The following is an 18364-nucleotide window of genomic DNA, read 5'->3' on the forward strand; positions in this document are numbered from 1 at the left end:
TTTATGACTAGAATGAAAAAGATAACAGAAGACCTGCAGCTTAGTTTAATTAACCAAGGTACAAGATGTTCTAATAAAATATTGGAAGATTAATGGAATTGTAAAGGGCTTTTAGGCACATTCTTTCATTATGTTTCTCACCTATCTGTAATTAGGCAGCAGATCTCCATCATTATGAAAACATTTTGACAGTATGCAAATGCAAATCAAATATTTCTGTTCACATTTCATAGTCAGCAGTACCTCCACTTGCTAGGCAGAATAAAAAAGTTAAGCCATGCCTTTGATGCATATATACATTTTTTCAGAGTTGAAACTTTCTGCCAGATCAAATCCTGAATACGAGGCACCTGAATTGCAGCCGCGCTGCAGCAAGGTCACACTGTGCTTAAAATCAGTAGTCACACAAGCCCATACTACACTATTCTATGGGAGACAGCTCTCTGAAAAACCTGACTGGCAAATCAACTCTCTGACCAGAGCTTTCTAGAAATTTCCCTGCCTCCCTGACCTTTAATAAAATTTTTGCATATACATGATACTAAGAGCCAACATAAGAAGATGCCCTCATACTTTTCCTGACCTTGTGCCATGTATTCATATGATCTGGATCTCAGAGACCTGAAATATCTCAAGATTTCTTGAGATTTTTCAGGGCTGACTTGCCCTGGCACATCCTGTTGATCTCACAGGACGTTCTGGAAGACAATCCTGGGGTCTGTCAGACACACAGATTTAGTCCCAGTCTTCTGTCCAACACCATGCCAGTGCACGAGGGAGCAGATTGACACATCCAGGTCAAAAGAGAGCAAGGTCCTAAACATACCACGAATACAAGATGACTTTTGAAACACAGAATTTGTTAGTCTCAGAGCTAACATACCCTTTAGACCCTCATATCCAGGGGTTATTTGCAAGGCAAAATTGGACGTGTCCTCACTGATGATGGGGGCACATGTTCCAAAAATTTCCCCCTTTTGTCCTTGGAAGTTGTGATCATACTCAATGAAGTATAAAGAGCAGCTATTCCAAAATGACCAGTTCATCAAAAAAGAGTGGAAAAATTTCACTCTGTATGTGACTACTTCATTACAGGTGATAAGGAGCATGGCATAATCACATAATTTTTAGGAAATTTCAGGAAAAAGTCTCTGAAACTGAAATTCAAAAGGAAAAGCATAAAGAATAAATGTGATAACAAGAAACTTGTAACTGTTGATTTCTGTTGTAAACAAGCAAGTTTAGGGTCCAAAGTTGCCAGTTAGTCAAGTAATTTTGTCTTGACAGAAATGGTGGTGAAAAATCACAAGATATATTAAATAGTCCCTTCATATAATAAAGCCATTCAAAGCACCATGCATTTAAGTCATTCTCTTTCTCTTTTGAGAGAAAAGATGCTGACCTTTACAGAAAATTCAAAGCTTCACTCAATAAAATGACTATTTAAAAATAATTAACAGCTCTACACTTGTAACATGGTCCTGTGCCAAAAGTTAAGAGCTCTAAACCAAACAAAAAGCTACTAAAACTGGATGAAAATATATGTGATTGCATGATCAAATGGTGAATAGGATTGCTGGTCCATTTATGTCGGTAAAGAACCACAACCTATCTAACAAGAGGCACTCATTCATCTGGCTGGAGGGAGCTCCAGTGCCCAATCAAACACAAGGCAATTACTTTAAGACAAGTCACAGCTCCCCATGTCTGGGTAAGAAGGAACCCTACTGGCCTTTGAAGACAAATATAAATTTCTGAGAAGTCAACACAGCTGGGACCTCTGTTCACATACCATTCTGCCAGTACTATAAAGGTAGATTTGCACTACTGACAGGTTTCTGATGGACATTCGAATTTGACAGAGCACTGTGGCTCAGAGACACAAATATTTTTTTCTTAAATAGGAGCCTGAAATGAGAATTTCCACTCTCTTTCACAGATTATCAAAAATATATTGTTGAAAGAACGCCTGTTAGTGAAGATTGCTCATAGCTCTAAGGCTCATAGAAAATTCTTATAATGATTTTCCCTTGGTGTGTTATTGTATGAAAATATACTGGAACAGGATAAATACTGACAAGTGAGCCCACACAGCAGTAATACTCATTTACTGAGCTACATGGTGTACAGGATTATCTTTCAGACTTTAGTGTTCTCAACAGCAAAATCAAGCTGTTTTAGGTTTCAACATCTTCCACCACAGGGTTACTTAGGATTAGAAGTGTTCTAGTTTCTATTCTAAATAGGGTAACAAATCTAACTTTGTATATGTCTTTTCACTGATTAACTGAGAACAAACTTATTGAATGTTGTTTTGGTATATTCAAATTGTGTTTCTGCATCATTGCAATCATTCAAATATTCAACTGTTACAACACTGCCTGCCAGTTGCAGACTGAATGTGCAGAAAACTGAAAAAGTGTGAGTACACTGAAGAATAAGAAATAAAAATCATAGTCATTCAGTACACTGCTTGGGCTTGGTGAAGATTTTTTGTTATACTTCCATGTGTTATATTTTATTTATAATGAATTTGCATTTTTCTGTTACTGAATACATTTAGATATTGCTTCTTTATGTACCAATCTCTTATTTTTACTGACCACAAAGTAACAAGGTTCATATGTATGACAAGTAAAGTGAAGGAATGATATGTTTCTTTCCTCCCTTTCAGCAAAGAAGGCAAAATGTTTCAAAATATATTAACATTGAGATTAATATTTAATGCTTACTTCTGCCTACTTCTTAAATGATATTTATTGCAATAGGGGGGTTCTATAATTAAACTGTGTTACTTAAGACTGTTTAGGTTAGACCTTTACATACACAGTATTTCAAAAGACATACATTCTGAAACTTCATTTCAAATATGATTTTTTTTTTTTTGTTCTAAGTTTCTTGAAGCATTACTTGTTTTTTCACATTTCTATCTCCACTTTTTGTCACTGCCAAGATTGGCATGCAATCTAAGTTGCCCTAATGTTTTTTCTTGTTGAAATTTTGCTGAAAAGATATAGAAAGGAAAGGTTTCCATTAGCTCTGTTCCATTCAGCTTCATTCACTCTGGTTTGTATCTGTGATTTGAATCTCAACTCAATCTGTTTTTCTCCCAACATGATTTATGCTTCTGCTGTAGATAGTCATCAAGTGGCTGCATCTATATTTCCATGCATGGCTCTGCATGTCTAACAGAACATCTCTAATAATAAATATACGTTTACGTTGGTAAGTGATTACACATGTACACAAAATTGCACACAGAGAATAACTATTGTATAAATACATCAATACTCAGAGCAATGAAACACCTTCCTCCTTTTTATGGTGAAATAATTTCTTCTTCTTCATGTGGTATTCATTTGATTACCTTCTCCTGGTGTGCTGTTTTCTAATCTCCAACCTACACTGTCATTCAAGAGCTGTAAATTGCGTGTCACTTGTCTCAATGTTTTGTTCTTTTAATAATCTTATTTTATACAATTTACTCCAAACTTGCAATTTCAAATGCTCTGTGATAATGTACATCTCAGAAGAGTCTGTTGTAGAACAGCAATATTAGAAGAAAAACAAGACAGAAAATAAGAGTGGAAAAGAAAAAGAATTATCTTATAATACCTTCAGTGAAATGAAATTAATCTTCCATGATTTGTTCCAGTCTCTAGAAAAATCTCATTAAATTGCACATCAGTGTGTTTTCAGTGATGATCTACTATTTAACATTCTCTTTTTTCACTAAAAATTTGATTTTTTAAATTTGAAATAAATAGCAAAAGGAATATGCAAATTCATTTCGATTTTACATCAAATAATTGTATCATTCCTAGAGACAAAATTGAAATATTTGCAGTAAACTCAGTTCCTGAGCTTCAAGCTCTTTCCAAGTCTGTTAAAGCCATGAACTGCAGCATTTTATGTAGTTCTTCAATAGAATTTTCCCAAAAAAAGAAGTTCCACATTCTCAGAAGTATCACAGGTGCCTCCTATGCACCTTTTTGTTTCTAAAATATGAAAGTAACTCCAGAATTTCCTGAAAGTGAAAGCACACACTGTCCCCAGCTCAGTGAGGTTTTTGAGAAAACTTTTAAATTTAGGTATGTAGTTCCATAATAAGACGACTTGTGTTGGGCACATGTGGATTTGGGCCAAATGCTGTCACCTTTTGCTCAGAAGCTTTCTATTCTGATTGTTTCCCCTTCCACTTGCCCAGTTAAACTTGATAATGTCTGGAGAACTTCAGAATTAAAAATGGAGAGATTTCCTCAGACAAATCTCCATGCAAGGCACTTTGAATGCAGAAACTTTTTTCATAAAGACATTTCACTTTGTATCCAAGCTTGACTGCTTTCCTCTTAGTGCACTCTCCCAGAAGCAATACTGAACAAGAAATATTTTCTCCATTATAACTGAGCAAAGATTAAACTCTACTTTTCCTGAAATTACTCAGGAACTTCCTTTTCTGCTAAAAGGCAAGAGGTAATGGATGTAAAGGCGACCAATTGATTGAAAGAGGAGGAGACATTTTCCCTGTTGCCTGCTGAGAAGACTGGCCTTTTTGGCTGCTGAGGACGTCTCAGCAGAGCCTTCTGCAATCTTCTTTCATGGCATGGACTGTAGCTCTTCAGGGTTATTTACAGGGAGTCAGGGCAAGATAGATATAAAACAAATATCAGAATGTGAATTGTGGGAAACAGCTATACAGAAAAAAATGAGGAAGAGAAGAGACACTGCTTTGTAAAAAAAAAAAAATAAAAAGGAAATTTTGGTACTTTTGCTGTATAGGAGGTTAACTGAGAGACTGAGAGGCTCTGTGTAGGTATTTTGATATCGAAGCACAGGGCAAAACCCAGCCTTTTATTAGCAGGTGTGAGATACACATTCAGATATACTCAGCCATAGCTACTCTGAAAATACATTCTGCAAGCCTTTGTGTGTCTCTTCTGCAATAACTGTCCTTTGGTAACATAATTGAAGTGCAATAGTAATGAACAGATTTCTTTATTCCATTGCTCTGCTATCTTTTATCCAGCCATAAAACCACTGTTCTATTTCATAGAATCATAGAATGTTTTGGATTGGAAGGGACTTTGAAGATCATGTACTTACAGCCCCCTACCATGGGCAGGGACACCTTCCACTAGACCAAGTTCTACAACACACCATCAAAGCTGGCCTTGAACTCTTCCCAAGATGAGGCATCCATAACTCTGTGCAACCTGTTCCAGAGTCTCACCAACCTCTGAGTTAAGAATGTTTTAAGAATGTTTCTTTTTAATGTCAAGCTAAACCTATTCTCTTTCAGTGTAAGTTATTCCTCTTCCAGAGGATGATGGTTAATCCTGTAGGTCAAGTGCAAGAGCGTGGTATCAGAAATGTGAAAGCAAAAGTTATTACATTATTAATGCTGTTAGAGTCTACTTCATCTTATTAAACCTATTATTTCCAATTAATTTATTGATAGAACATGGTGTTACAATATCCATAACATTATGGCACTATTCAGCAAAACAAGAGAGGTTTTGAAAATACGATAATTTTTTTGTGCTAACTAATAAGTATAGCAGACTAAGAAATTTAGACAAAACAAGAAGAGATCAACTGAGTGTGAAAGCCTAAGACTGGATGGTCAAAAGAACTCTGAAACTAAAGAAACTAAACAAACACCTCATAAATTTAAATATCCTATTGCAAGCAATTGTTTGAACAAATGTAGAAAAATCCTGCTACTGAATCCTTCTCTTTTTACAAAGAACTAAAAAAATACACAAATGTGTCTAAGAAAGTCTGAGGAAGGGACAGCTCCCCAGACTATTAGTGATGGAATTATTCATTATTCATTGAAATTCTGGGAATGCCAGTAAGCTATTTTCTCACAACAATGTCTGTTGGAAGAGGTTAGGCATACATGAAGACATTTATAAATTTTATCATTACTAGTTCACATAATTATACATATTCCTTTTCTAATTTCTCTTTCAAATACAGCCAGTAGTGCTGTGATATAAGATGCTCCTTCAAAAGCTGAAGTGTCTGAAATGTCTCTTGTTATTTTGTGTCTTTCTATCTGTCCATCCTGGATTCATGTGACACATTCAAAATACAGGCAACAGCCACCACGTAGTAGGTTCCTATTTATTTTGACCAACACATGATCTTTCATATCAAAGTAGGAGTGTTTTTTAAAGACTGACAGATTAGATCTGGTATTGACACTGACTGTTGCAAAAATCAGAAGGGGAAAATTGTAGCTGAGAGAAGACATTGTCCTTATTCATTCAAAGATAATGGGAAAGTGATTAGTATGATGATGACAGGGAATGTACCCTAAGTGAATGAATAATTTACAAACACTTTCTAAATTATGCTCTTTATGTCCAAAGTAAGGTGACAGTTATTACACATGGCTTGTACACCTGTCTTGCTGCTCTAGAAGGTTAATTCTTTTGGCATATCCCTTCCTCCAAGAACATATCAGAGATATTTCTCACAATAACAGCCAGACTTTAAAGTCACTGAAGATTGTAGAAACATATCCCATTTGGACATCCATTGGGAAAAAAAAAAAAAAAAAAAACACTGAAAATTTTGAGGAAAGACCTGGCTTTTGATTCAGGAATGCATGTTGTCATCAAAGGAATTTACTGTTCAATTCTGCTCACCTATCTAATTCCCAAGCATTGTTTTATCAGCTCCATAAAAGCCATTTCCTAATGTGTGGTTTAAGTACCAAGGAGAATGCATTAAGCTCTTTATGGTGTTTGGAGAGTATTCATGGCACAATGCATACAGGCTATAGCACTAGCCTATTCTCTGCCAACTGCTTATCTACTACAAGTTAAAAGAAAGAAGATTAAAATATTCACCCACCTTAAATTGTGAAGTTCATTTCCAGACATAAAAAAAAAAAATAGATGTTTCATTAGAAAAATTATTTCATATTTCCCTCACAGGTAATTTCACTATATGCATTCAACATGAGTTTCAGCTGCAACAATAACAAAAAATTCTATGTGAAAAACTATTTTGTGCAAACCCCACATTTGATTCATAACTGAAAAATTTGTAACTGCTATGGTCCTAATTGCTGATGCAATAGATCATGGATTCATAGAATAGCTAAGGTAAGAAGGGGCCTTAAAGACCATTTAGTTCCAAGCCCCCAGCTATGGGCAGGGACACCTTCCACTGGACCAGCTTACTTGGAGACTTATCCAGCCTGGTCTTGAACACTTCCAGGGATGTAGTATGCACACAGTAAAGAATTTCTTCCTAAAATCTAATCTAAACCTACCCTCCTTCAGATTAAAGCCATTCACCCTTGTCCTGTCACTATATTCCCTTGTCAAAAGTCCTTGTCCAGCTTTCCTTTCAGATTCCTTTACGTCTGGGAAGGCTTCTCTACGGTGTTCCTTGAGCCTGCTCCAGGCTGAACAACCTCAGTTGTCTCAGTCTGTCTTCATAAAGTGGTGCTCCAGGTCTGCATCAATTTAGTGTCTCTTTATGGATTCATTGCAACAGGACCACACCTTTCTGGAGTGTACGGGACCCCAGAGCTGGACAGAGCACTCCAGGTGGGGTCCTGCTAGGGCAGAGTGGAGGGGGAGAATCACCTCCCTCCACCTGCTGGTCACACTTTTTGTCAGGCAGCCCACTGTGGTTGTGGCCTTCTGGGCAACAAGCATACATTGCCCAGACATTTTGAGCTTTTCATCTATAAACACAAGATTTTCTCCACAGGACTGGTCTTAATCCATATTCCTTGCATTTTGTACTTTTGCTTGGGATTGCCCTGCTATATTTTCTTCATAGACAACCAGAGAATTTCAACCTTTCATAATTCACTCTGTTATGTGCTGTTGACCGGTGCATGCACTATATTCCCTTTTCAGATGAGGTTTCAATTTACTCACCTCAGTAACCTGCACTCAGAAATGTCATGAGAAAAAAAATTGGAACAAAGATCAAAGGCCTTGAAGCCATTTACCCTATTCATTCAATCTCACAGACTCAGTTTCACACATATGCCTGAAGAGCTTACCTCACTTTTCAAGGACTTCACACAACTTCTGATTCTGGTGTTCTTTTTATTAAGGTTGGGGTTTGTTTAGTCATCTCTGCTTTAATATCACACAAAATGTGACACCCAAATTAATATGAGCCATGTTGGAATTTGGAAATGCAGCTTTTGTCACATCACTGACTGGCCTAAACAAATAAGCAAAATTAAGCTTGCATGTGTGTGAGCTAGTTCAGAAGGAAGTGAAAACATGATAGGGATAGCCACAGGAAAAAAAAGTATAGTAATAATCACATCTTCTTCTAAAATGCTCTGAACTAAACACTTTCTAAAGGACCATCTGTGCTCCATTGCCATAAAAAATAATTAAAACACAGGGAAGATATTTAAAAAGATTAAAACAGGAATCTCTGGCGAATTGCAAAGCACAAACTGTTATTGTCTACAGACAGAGCTGTAAAAATGCAAAATCTCCATCAATGAGCCAAGGAGGAAGGTTTTCAAATGAACTTGTCCTTTTATGTCTAATTAAACACATACTATGTATTATTGCACAATTTCAGGTAAGTATTCTCATTGCTAGTTTTTGCAAAAGATAAATTGTGCAGTAAAACATAAGCACTAAGCCATAAGTGAAATTTTTCTTAAATTCACCAGACTAGGTATCACGTCCTATAAAATTTTATTTCATTAAGTTTATAGGAAAAATTTTATGCTTATTGTACATAAAACTGACCATTACAAAGTAAGGAAAATAATGTTTTCAACACACACTTTATAAACATCTTTTCCAAAAATGTAATTCTCTAAAATGTAATTGTTTAGACTGATCTTTTACTTGGAGGTAGCAACAGCAGCAAGTAAAAATGTGCCGTTTAAATCATATTTTGTGAGAATCGGATAATTTTTTAAATTATTTTTAAAATTATTTTTTACCATGTACTCTGTTAGAACTCAGACTACTCCAAGAGAATTCATAGACTCTTCTAGAAAAAAAATCATGCAATTATAAATTATAATTTTTACAAAAAATATGGATCCAGTTGAAAAGTCTGGTTTCAGGTATAAAGACAAACCTACTCCTTCAAAGCTGTTCATGAGATTCACTTCAGCACTAAACTGGAAATTCTTGAACAGTATTCAGCAAATACTTTTTCCCTCAGATACATTTTATGTTGATTTTTTTACCTGAAATAAAAAATTAACTCTGGGAAAAGGAAAATTGCATCTAAATTGCACAAGTTTCATGGAGAAAATTAAGCAAAAAATGGCAAAATTTCAAAACAGCATTCATCCATTTAAGTTTCTCTTACATGAGATAAAAACTCTTTGGAACTTCAAAGGAATGTCATGCGATTCTATTACATTAGAGATGATGTTGAGATTTTAGAAGCAGGAACCTTTCCTGACAAGTTTTTTCTGCTTTGTTGAGCACTGACAGACCTTGCCTTGAAAAAACAACTGAAACATTTTATGCAACATGTAGCTGAGAGATTTTCTATATTTCAAGAAAATAATAGTACTGCCTTTAACTGAAAACAAAGAATGCCTCATGACCAAAGTTAAGCAAGCACAAGAAACAAAATCTACTGAATCAAGCAAAGTACAGAAAAGAAATTGAAACAAATCCAACCAGCAAAACTGAAACAGGCTTATGGCCCAGTTAACTTTTAAGCAGAAATCAAGCTGTAGTATGAATTTTCCTTGTTGCTCCTCACTTGACATTGCCAGAGAAAAACACAGGGCCTGAGGAAAGTTCCCATGTGTAACTTTCAAAGCAGATGTTTTGTAAATGAAGCTTCCTTGCCCCCGTGCACTGCCTCAATATTCTTTCGGTATTTCCTAAGTTTTTCTTCAGTATTTAAATAAATTCTAATGACCTTTTATTTTTTGCATTCTCCTTTTTTGCAAACTCCTCTGTCAAATTAAAGCTTTCGAAATCTCACCCCTTTTTAACACCTACATGTTCATAGAATTGTTACAATATAATCTGAATTACTGGCAAAAAAATAATCAAATATATTCTAGTATTCCTGACATACCATAGTGCATACTTAGATTTCCTAAAACATAAACTTACTCCATTTACAATAAAGAGACTTTTATTTTGCTTCTGTTGGTCAGGTGTCTTATGTTAAGGAAATATTTATCAAAAATCTTGTCTACTTGAAGCTCCAAATTATTTTTCCAGTGCCTTCTTCAGTGTCTCCTCAGGAAATTTCTAAGATGCTGGGCAAAAGGGAAGAACCTGGGATAAATATGTAATTAGGAGGTAAGTCAAAGACAGCAGGAAAATTGTCTTTATTTTAGATAAGAGTCTTTGACAGTTCAGGGTTTTAAGGCTCCTATTGCTCAATATATTCCTCAAGAATTTAGATAAACTAATGAAAAGATGGAGGAACAGTAATAAAAGTAAACACTTACTATGAACTGGAAAAAAATTATGAGATTGACTGGCTTGGTAGATTAAAATGGACATTAAATAAAGCTACTTCTATCAGGAAAACTAGTTCTAACTTCAGATATTAAATAATGCAGTCTGAGATAACTTTTATTATTTAGAAATGAATTTATAAAAACATTGATGAATAAAGATGGTCAGATCTGAAACAAATCCAAAATGAGTCCTTTAATTTTGCAGACATAGGGATTTTTTTTAATTATCTGAGTGATAAGAATTGCATTTAAATTCTTTCTACTTGACTTCCTCCTGGTTTTTAAAACTGGTCTATTAGGTGTGTTAGGAAACTGTGTTTTCCAAAACTACTTCACAGTGAAAACAGCCAAAGGATTTCTCATAAAAGAGATTATTAGGCTTTAAGTTTCTGTGTGCCACCACTATAGAACTGTCAGCTGACATTGATGCTACAGAATACTGGAATGGATACTTAAATTCTAGATTTTGCAAAGAATTGTAGCTTTTAAAAAGTTATACAAGTAACAGATAATTTGTCTGAATACGAAATGCCTGAATTGGAAACGCATCTACAGCCCAACAGCAGATTAATTGTGAACCCAACATGTTAATATTTTGGGAATGTTTTGGAATCCATCAAAACAAGTCTCTGAGTTTGCTTTCTCTTGTTTGCCTTTGGCCTTTTCTGTTTCTTGATTTTACACTTGTTTCTGTACGGCTACCAGAACTGATCTTTCCACAGCACGAAACAGTTTGAAAGCATTTTGAAAGGTGGGTCAGCTTCACTCAGCTGGTGTCAGGAGTACTTTTCTCTGTGCCTTGCAATTTACTTCTGACTATCATTTAGTGAGGAAGAAGTCAGTATAGACCACATAAATTAGAGACCTGGCATGATAGGAGCAATGCTTTGCAAATGTGAAACACAGATTGCCTTTTTGCTGCAACATGTTCTGTGAAAGCTGTTAACCCTAGTTAACCCTGCTACTGCCTCTGATGATCAGGACTATAAATGCCAAATTAAAGTCACAGTCAATAACACATCTGAAAAGAAATATCTCAGGTTACCTGTTCAAAAAAGGAGATGGTAATTAGAGACTGAGATACAGTTCTCATTTCAGGTCAGCTCAGAGAACAGTTGCATTCGTGCTTTCTTTCATTTGTTGGAAAGACACAGCCTCACAGATTTTTATCTGGACTTACATTTGACTCCTACTGAAAAAGATGTATGCTTGAACAACAGTGATTCTACATCCTGCTTCACTGATACAAGCTGTTGCATAATACCCATTTCAGCCTTTCATTCCCTCACTCTTGGGAATCTATGCATTAATCCAAACTTGCTTTACTTGAGCATGAACAGGAACCACAGCTGTTCTAATTCAAGAAGATCACTGAGTTTATTGCCTTTAAACAACTGAGGTGGCCTAATGTCATTTCTGGATAAGGCCAAGAATAATCACTTTTAATACATATTTATACTTCCAATAGCAAAACAGCTTGACTTCTGCAGGGGGATGCTTGATAAAATCAACACTCATGTAAGTTACATATTAGATATAAAAGATAGTTAAAAATACAGGCTCTGTTTAAACCAATCTTCTCCAGCATGAGAACAAATTCACAGATAGAATGGCACATATGAGCCAACACAAGACTTGCTATTAGGACTGACTTGCTACCTCCAGAATTTATTTCAATGACCTAAGTGACACGGCTGATGAGTTTAAGTTGGCTGCAGTTGTTCAGAATGACAAGCAGGAGACAAGTGTTAGTTAGTATTCACAAGTTGTTGAAGTTCAAAGAGATTTAGAAATAATGATAGTGTTTCTTGTCACAAAAAGATCTTGTAGAATCAGCAGTGTTCATAAAATTTGGAGATAATAATAAATATATGAATACAAAAATGACATTCAGCTTTTGTGCATGACTTTCATTGAACAAAGAACAGATATGTAACTATTTAGACCTTTATTTCATATTTGCTTACAGTATAACAGCATTTATCAGTGAATCTTCAGACAGTTTTGCAAGAACATCTTACAAAGCATATTATTTATTTACAATTTGCTTCACAACTGCAAAATTAACAAGTAAATACATTACTTTATCCATAGACCTGTATTATTTTATCCATAGGCATCTTCTATTACAAAAATTGATGCTATGTGATATTACAAGGAACTCTCTCTCTCTCTGGGTAGCATGGTCCCTAAAATCAGGCTACTTCATGTTTAAAAAACTGCTGTCAGGTGTGCTAAGATACTCCTTCCACTGGAATCAAACTGATAGGTATGGGAGTTTGGCGAGACACCTGAAGAGTGAGAGGAACTGCATATTTTAAGATTTTTCCTAGAATTTGAAGGAATCAACAATGGGAAAATTGGTAAATATATTTCCAATACATTAGGATTCAGTGCTTTAAGTCAAGAGTCATAAGTAGAAACATCCAGGCAATGACAGCACAGAGAACTGCTCATTTAACAGACTTGAAATTTGTACTATGACATTCAGAGTCATAGACATCACGTGGCAGAGGAATGCCAGTACCTGTATTCTGAATTTTAACTAATTTCCTGAAAATAGATTTAGCTCAATTTTCTAATTGCTTGCTCATTCTGTTTGCTGACATGAGTACAGCGTATTTGGAACTGATTTTTTCCATTTTCATCAGATTAGAACAAATGAAATAAGGAGAGAGATAATTTGAAAGCTTTGGCTTGGTTTGCAGGTTAAGACTTTTATCATTAAAAGGGCTACTCTGTATGCTATTAAAGGGAAGAGCTGTAATTGTACTGAATAATTTAAAGTTAGCTATTTCCATCTCCTGACAGGAGAATCTCATTAAAATATTTGCAATAATAAATGACAATTTTTTTCAATTTGAGCCTCTTTGTGAGAATAAACTTGGCAGTTCACATACATATTACATAATTTTCTTCCATTATATACAGTAAATTGTGTGCTGTTAGTTCCTAGTGAGAATCCTCTTCTAAAAATCAAGCCACCGAGCAGATCTGCCAGTACTCCTTGGGAAGTTTTAGCCATCTAATGCAATTAAATGCATATGGCAGATTTTCATCCTGAGATGCAGTTCACTCTTTTCTTTATTACTGCACTGACATCTCCAAAATTATCATGAGGGAAATAAAATCAAAACATAAATTTCAATATTCTTGTGTGATGTTGATGACTTAATGGTTTTGTATCAAAAGACAGCATTGTCATCATTGTTTAAAAGTATTCAATCCATGCACAGGTTTTATTTTCCTAATAAAATTAAATTCATCCACATCTTCAAACAATTCTATGTTGCTGGTTAATACCCACTAATAAAGGCTGAAAAGATATGTGAACCTTAAAACTAAGAACAATTTGTGTGTTGGGACCTGGTTTTTTTTCATAGCAACACTTTTTTCATAGAAAGAACTTATAAATGAAATTAGTCATGTGTGCCACCTTCATTATGTTTTGTTAAGTATTAGCAGAAAAAAAAACCAGTAGAAATTTCTGACAAAATTCTAGTGAAGACAATTTTTTCTCTATGAGATCAATAAATAATTGACCTCTCCAGGAGCAATCACTGAAAAAATAGTTTTTCAAGGCAATAGTAAATTTCTATCTAGAGTAGAAAACAACATGACCCAGTAGTAGGAGCAAATATGTGAATAAAAGTAGTTTGTCTTGAAGAGGAAATTATTTTTATAAAAATTTCAAGGAAGAAAAAATAACCTTAAGCTTCAGTCTTGTCCAATGAACCTTTCTGGATTTGAAGTTATTTTGTGAATTCCTGGCTGGCATTTTTTTTTGTTGGTTTTTTTTTTTTAATAGAAATAAAATACAGGTTTTACTTTATAAGTTCTCTGATGGGAAACAAGGCAAAGTAATGAAATCCATCTGAGATTAGCTTCAACTATGCTGATCCAGACTAAAATGCTGAAAAGAAAGTAGCTCTGAAGCATACATCTCTTGTGGAGTGTTACATCACCCTACCTATGCTTTCTCACACAGGGACCAAACTAGAGGATTGTGTGTTGCAGTGAAAGGCAAAGAGGAGAGAGTAATCAATTCATGTTTCTCTGCTCTTCAGATTTAATCTGTATCAATGAAATACATCAGAAGAAAATTGCTAGGTAGAGTGGGCTATAATATCACACCCAAATATAATTTTTAGAGGACAGCGGTGAAATTCCAGTAAGTATGTAAAACACAGCATGATGTATGGGTGTATGGGAGAGTTTACCTGCTGCAAATGTAAAACTTAATAAAGACAGACTTCACTTTCTGTCTCTTGTCATATACATAATAAGAAGATCCACATTAAGGTTCACACGCCTCATGCTATTCCTCACTAGTATAGATACTGACATCCTGTTCTAAAGTACTGGCTTAAGGATTCTTAGCAAGACAGTCTAATCAGATGTCTCCATAAATTCAAATTTTGATATACTGTGGATTTTCAATTACTTGGAAGAGTAATTTTTGTTCCTTTGGATTATTGAAGTAGTATAGAACTCTAAAGGAAATTTCCATTAAGTCAATATGCTTATTTCTATTACCCTGTTAAAGATTGTTCTAGAGTGTCTTTTCATGATGGAGAGCAGGGGTATGACAGGTAAATTTAGAAGCTAAGTACACTTAATGGCAAGAAGCTTTATTAAAAATTTTACTCAATTATATTCATCTGTGTTTCTTCATCATGCTTCTGCATAAAACAATTTAAATCAGCAGTCATTCTGCATCTGGTTAGAGAAATTATTACCTCCACAGCATTCTGCAAATGAAAGAGGACTTGGTACAAAGAGAGCTGAGGGCTACAGAATGTACGATTGACATGCTAAATGATGTGCCAAGCTGATTAGATAAATCCTTCTTCAAATAGAACCAGTTATAAGAAAAAAAATGACAGATGTATATTTTCTGCTGGGATTTATACAACCATCTGGCCTTGCAATTTCCAGATGGAAGTTTCACATTAAGTTCTCAAACTGAGATTCTAAGGTATTTGAAAGATCTGTGTTTTCCTTTGTTCAAGTATCTGTGGGATAGATGAAGTGCTCTCAGCACTTATGGTTGTAGCTGACTAAGGAAAATAGAATTTTTACATAGTATGAAATCTATTACTTTGCCAAATATTCCCTTAATAAATTCGTTCTATTAAAAGCTGCTGCATGATTAATGAAAATAGTATCTTCAAAGACATTTGCAGAAAGTCAGAATTTCACAGCTCATAGCAAACTTTAATGAGACAATTAAGCCATTAAAGTACTTTCATTCTAGCTTTTGAGTTTGTTTGCTATATTTAACTTTATGCCATAAGGAAGCCTTTCAAACTTGTCTTTTAGTGTTTCAGAACACCCTTCTAGAAACTAATATTGTAAACAGGACATGAAGAAATATACCAGGACTAAGGACATTTAGGATTTAAAGTAGGATGACAGAAGTGTTAATGGAGATTGATAACACCAAGCTGAACAGGCAAAATCTCATGCAGATGTAGAATAAAAGAAAGGTTAAACATTCTAGAAAGCATCTGTGTGTGACAGTTTTCACAGGGGTCCGAGGATGAGGGAAGAGACAAGGATCTGACTCCGTGTTTCAGAAGGCTTGATTTATTATTTTATGATATATATTATATTAAAACTATACTAAAAGAATAGAAAAAAGGATTTAATCAGAAGGCTAGCTAAGAATAGAAAAGCAAGAAAATGATAACAAAAGCTTGTGTCTCGAAGAGAGTCAGAGCCAGCTGGGCTGTGATTGGCCATTAATTAGAAACAACCACATGAGACCAATCACAGATCCACCTGTTGCATTCCACAGCAGCAGATAATCAATGTTTACATTTTGTTCCTGAGGCCTCTCAGATTCTCAGGAGAAAAAATCTTAAGGAAAGGATTTTTCAGAAAATATCATGGCTACATCTGTGGTCTAAACTTACTATACTGCACTGTGGATAAATAATTCCTATGCACAAATGCAAGTAGTGGGTAGCATCATGGAAACCTCTGAGAAATCACAGAAATCAGGAACCCAATAACCTGTGTGACATTACTGCTCCCTCAGCCTGACCTCAGCTGTTGGTTGACTGCCTGCTGAAACCAAACACTCCCTGGTAAAGGGAACTCACAGAAAAATGGAAATGCTTGGCAACATCTCATCTCTTCTGGCTGCAGAAGAGGGTTGCAGGGGTGAGGACTGCCTCAGTTCTTAGCGCAGTGTTCATTTCTCCAACTCCATCACAACTACAGGAGTCATAGAGCTTCCTTCAGCTGCCATACTTTGAAGGAAACCACGCGCTTCACCACAAAATCTTCTTTTACTTCTTTCAGGTATGAAAGTTAAAGAATAACGTGCTTGATACTTTCTACTGACTTTTGTCTCCTACTTGAGCTGTAGAACTGTTTTCCTTCTTCCTGTCTCTCCTACAGAGCATCACTTGGGCCAATGGTCCTTGTGGCCATTGCAATCTGTGCACAGTATTTATTTTGCCAATCAGTTTGCTTAAAGAGTAGCTTCATATTCAGAGTAATGAGTTATAACTCAAACCCAATTGGATTAATTTTACTTAGGAGAAAAACACAAATGAGAGTGATGACAAAATAAACTGATAATATGCAGATATGCAGACATCTATAAATACATACTAGATAACTTCACAGTATTAAAACCTTGAGAATCCAATCTAGGTCACAGTTTTAAAGCATGGGGCACTGAGATGGGTTAAAACTCATCTGTAGTTCTGCATATATTATACTCCTTCTAACCTGCCAGCAGAGGACAAATTGCTGATTCAGTGTTGTACACAATACAATCATGAGAGCTGCAAACAACAACAATAATTATTAACTTGGTTAAGTGATAAATAACTGTCTCCATCTAGTTATTGCTTGAAGAAATTCAACCAGGTGTCTGGTTTCAAGCGCTAAAAATAAATAAACACTGAAAGTTCAAATCAAGATATTTACTTAAGTGGAGAAACTTTAGACGCTTTCTCCATTGGCAAAAATACGTTTTTGTTTTTTTTAATCTAGAGCCTCTCTGGGTTTTACAATATTGTTGAAAGTAACCTAAGGGCTCAAAACAAGCCTTTTTAGTAGGGCACATGACCAAAAAACGGATATATTTTGAAATCAAATCCTTTCTTCAAAATTTAGTTCACGCTCTTTTGACTATATACCCTGTCACAATGTGTAATATTAGTATGGGATATGTTAAATAACAATTCTTGCCTTTGAAAAAATTCTTACTTTGGAGTTGGAAATTCCACCTGCTACTTCAATTCCAGAATATTGCATATCTTTGCAGCAGCTTTGGCAGATTTTTAGATCCGTCTTTGGAAGGCTGGTGTATATTAAATATTCCTGAGGAGAGTTTGCTTTTTAAGAGTTGGAGTTGCCTACTGGATGTTGTCACTATCGTTGTCACAGGACAGTAAACCAAAGACAGTAAATTCTGAGGTCACAAATAGTCCACCATTCACAAAAAACCAATCAGGTCAGCAGATATTATGTAAATAATTTTTTAAAAGAAATTCATTATAGATGTTGTCTTAGTATTAAGCATGCATTGAATACTGATAATAAGGCAAACATAAAAACAGACAGAGAATGCAAATATGAGAAAAGCTATTATTTGTTCACATGTTATTTTTTTTTCACTTACTTGCTGAATTTAATTCTCAGATTTTATTACCTTAGACATTTGCCTTGGAGAAAATTTTGCCTTACCTTATATTGAAACACATTTTCAAAGTCCAGTTATCACATCTTAATCATCAGTAAGTTTAGTCCTTACTTTCCTAGTTTTGATTTTTAGTCATTAACATGCAAAATCTAGAATGTAAACACTTCATGACCCATATCACAGTGTTCCATGCCTTCTGTATAAGCATTTTTCTTTATATTTTCAGAACTAAGACTTCACTTGCGAATGGA

The sequence above is a fragment of the Zonotrichia leucophrys genome, chromosome 2, assembly GCF_028769735.1.
Source record: "Zonotrichia leucophrys gambelii isolate GWCS_2022_RI chromosome 2, RI_Zleu_2.0, whole genome shotgun sequence".
NCBI lineage: Eukaryota > Metazoa > Chordata > Aves > Passeriformes > Passerellidae > Zonotrichia > Zonotrichia leucophrys.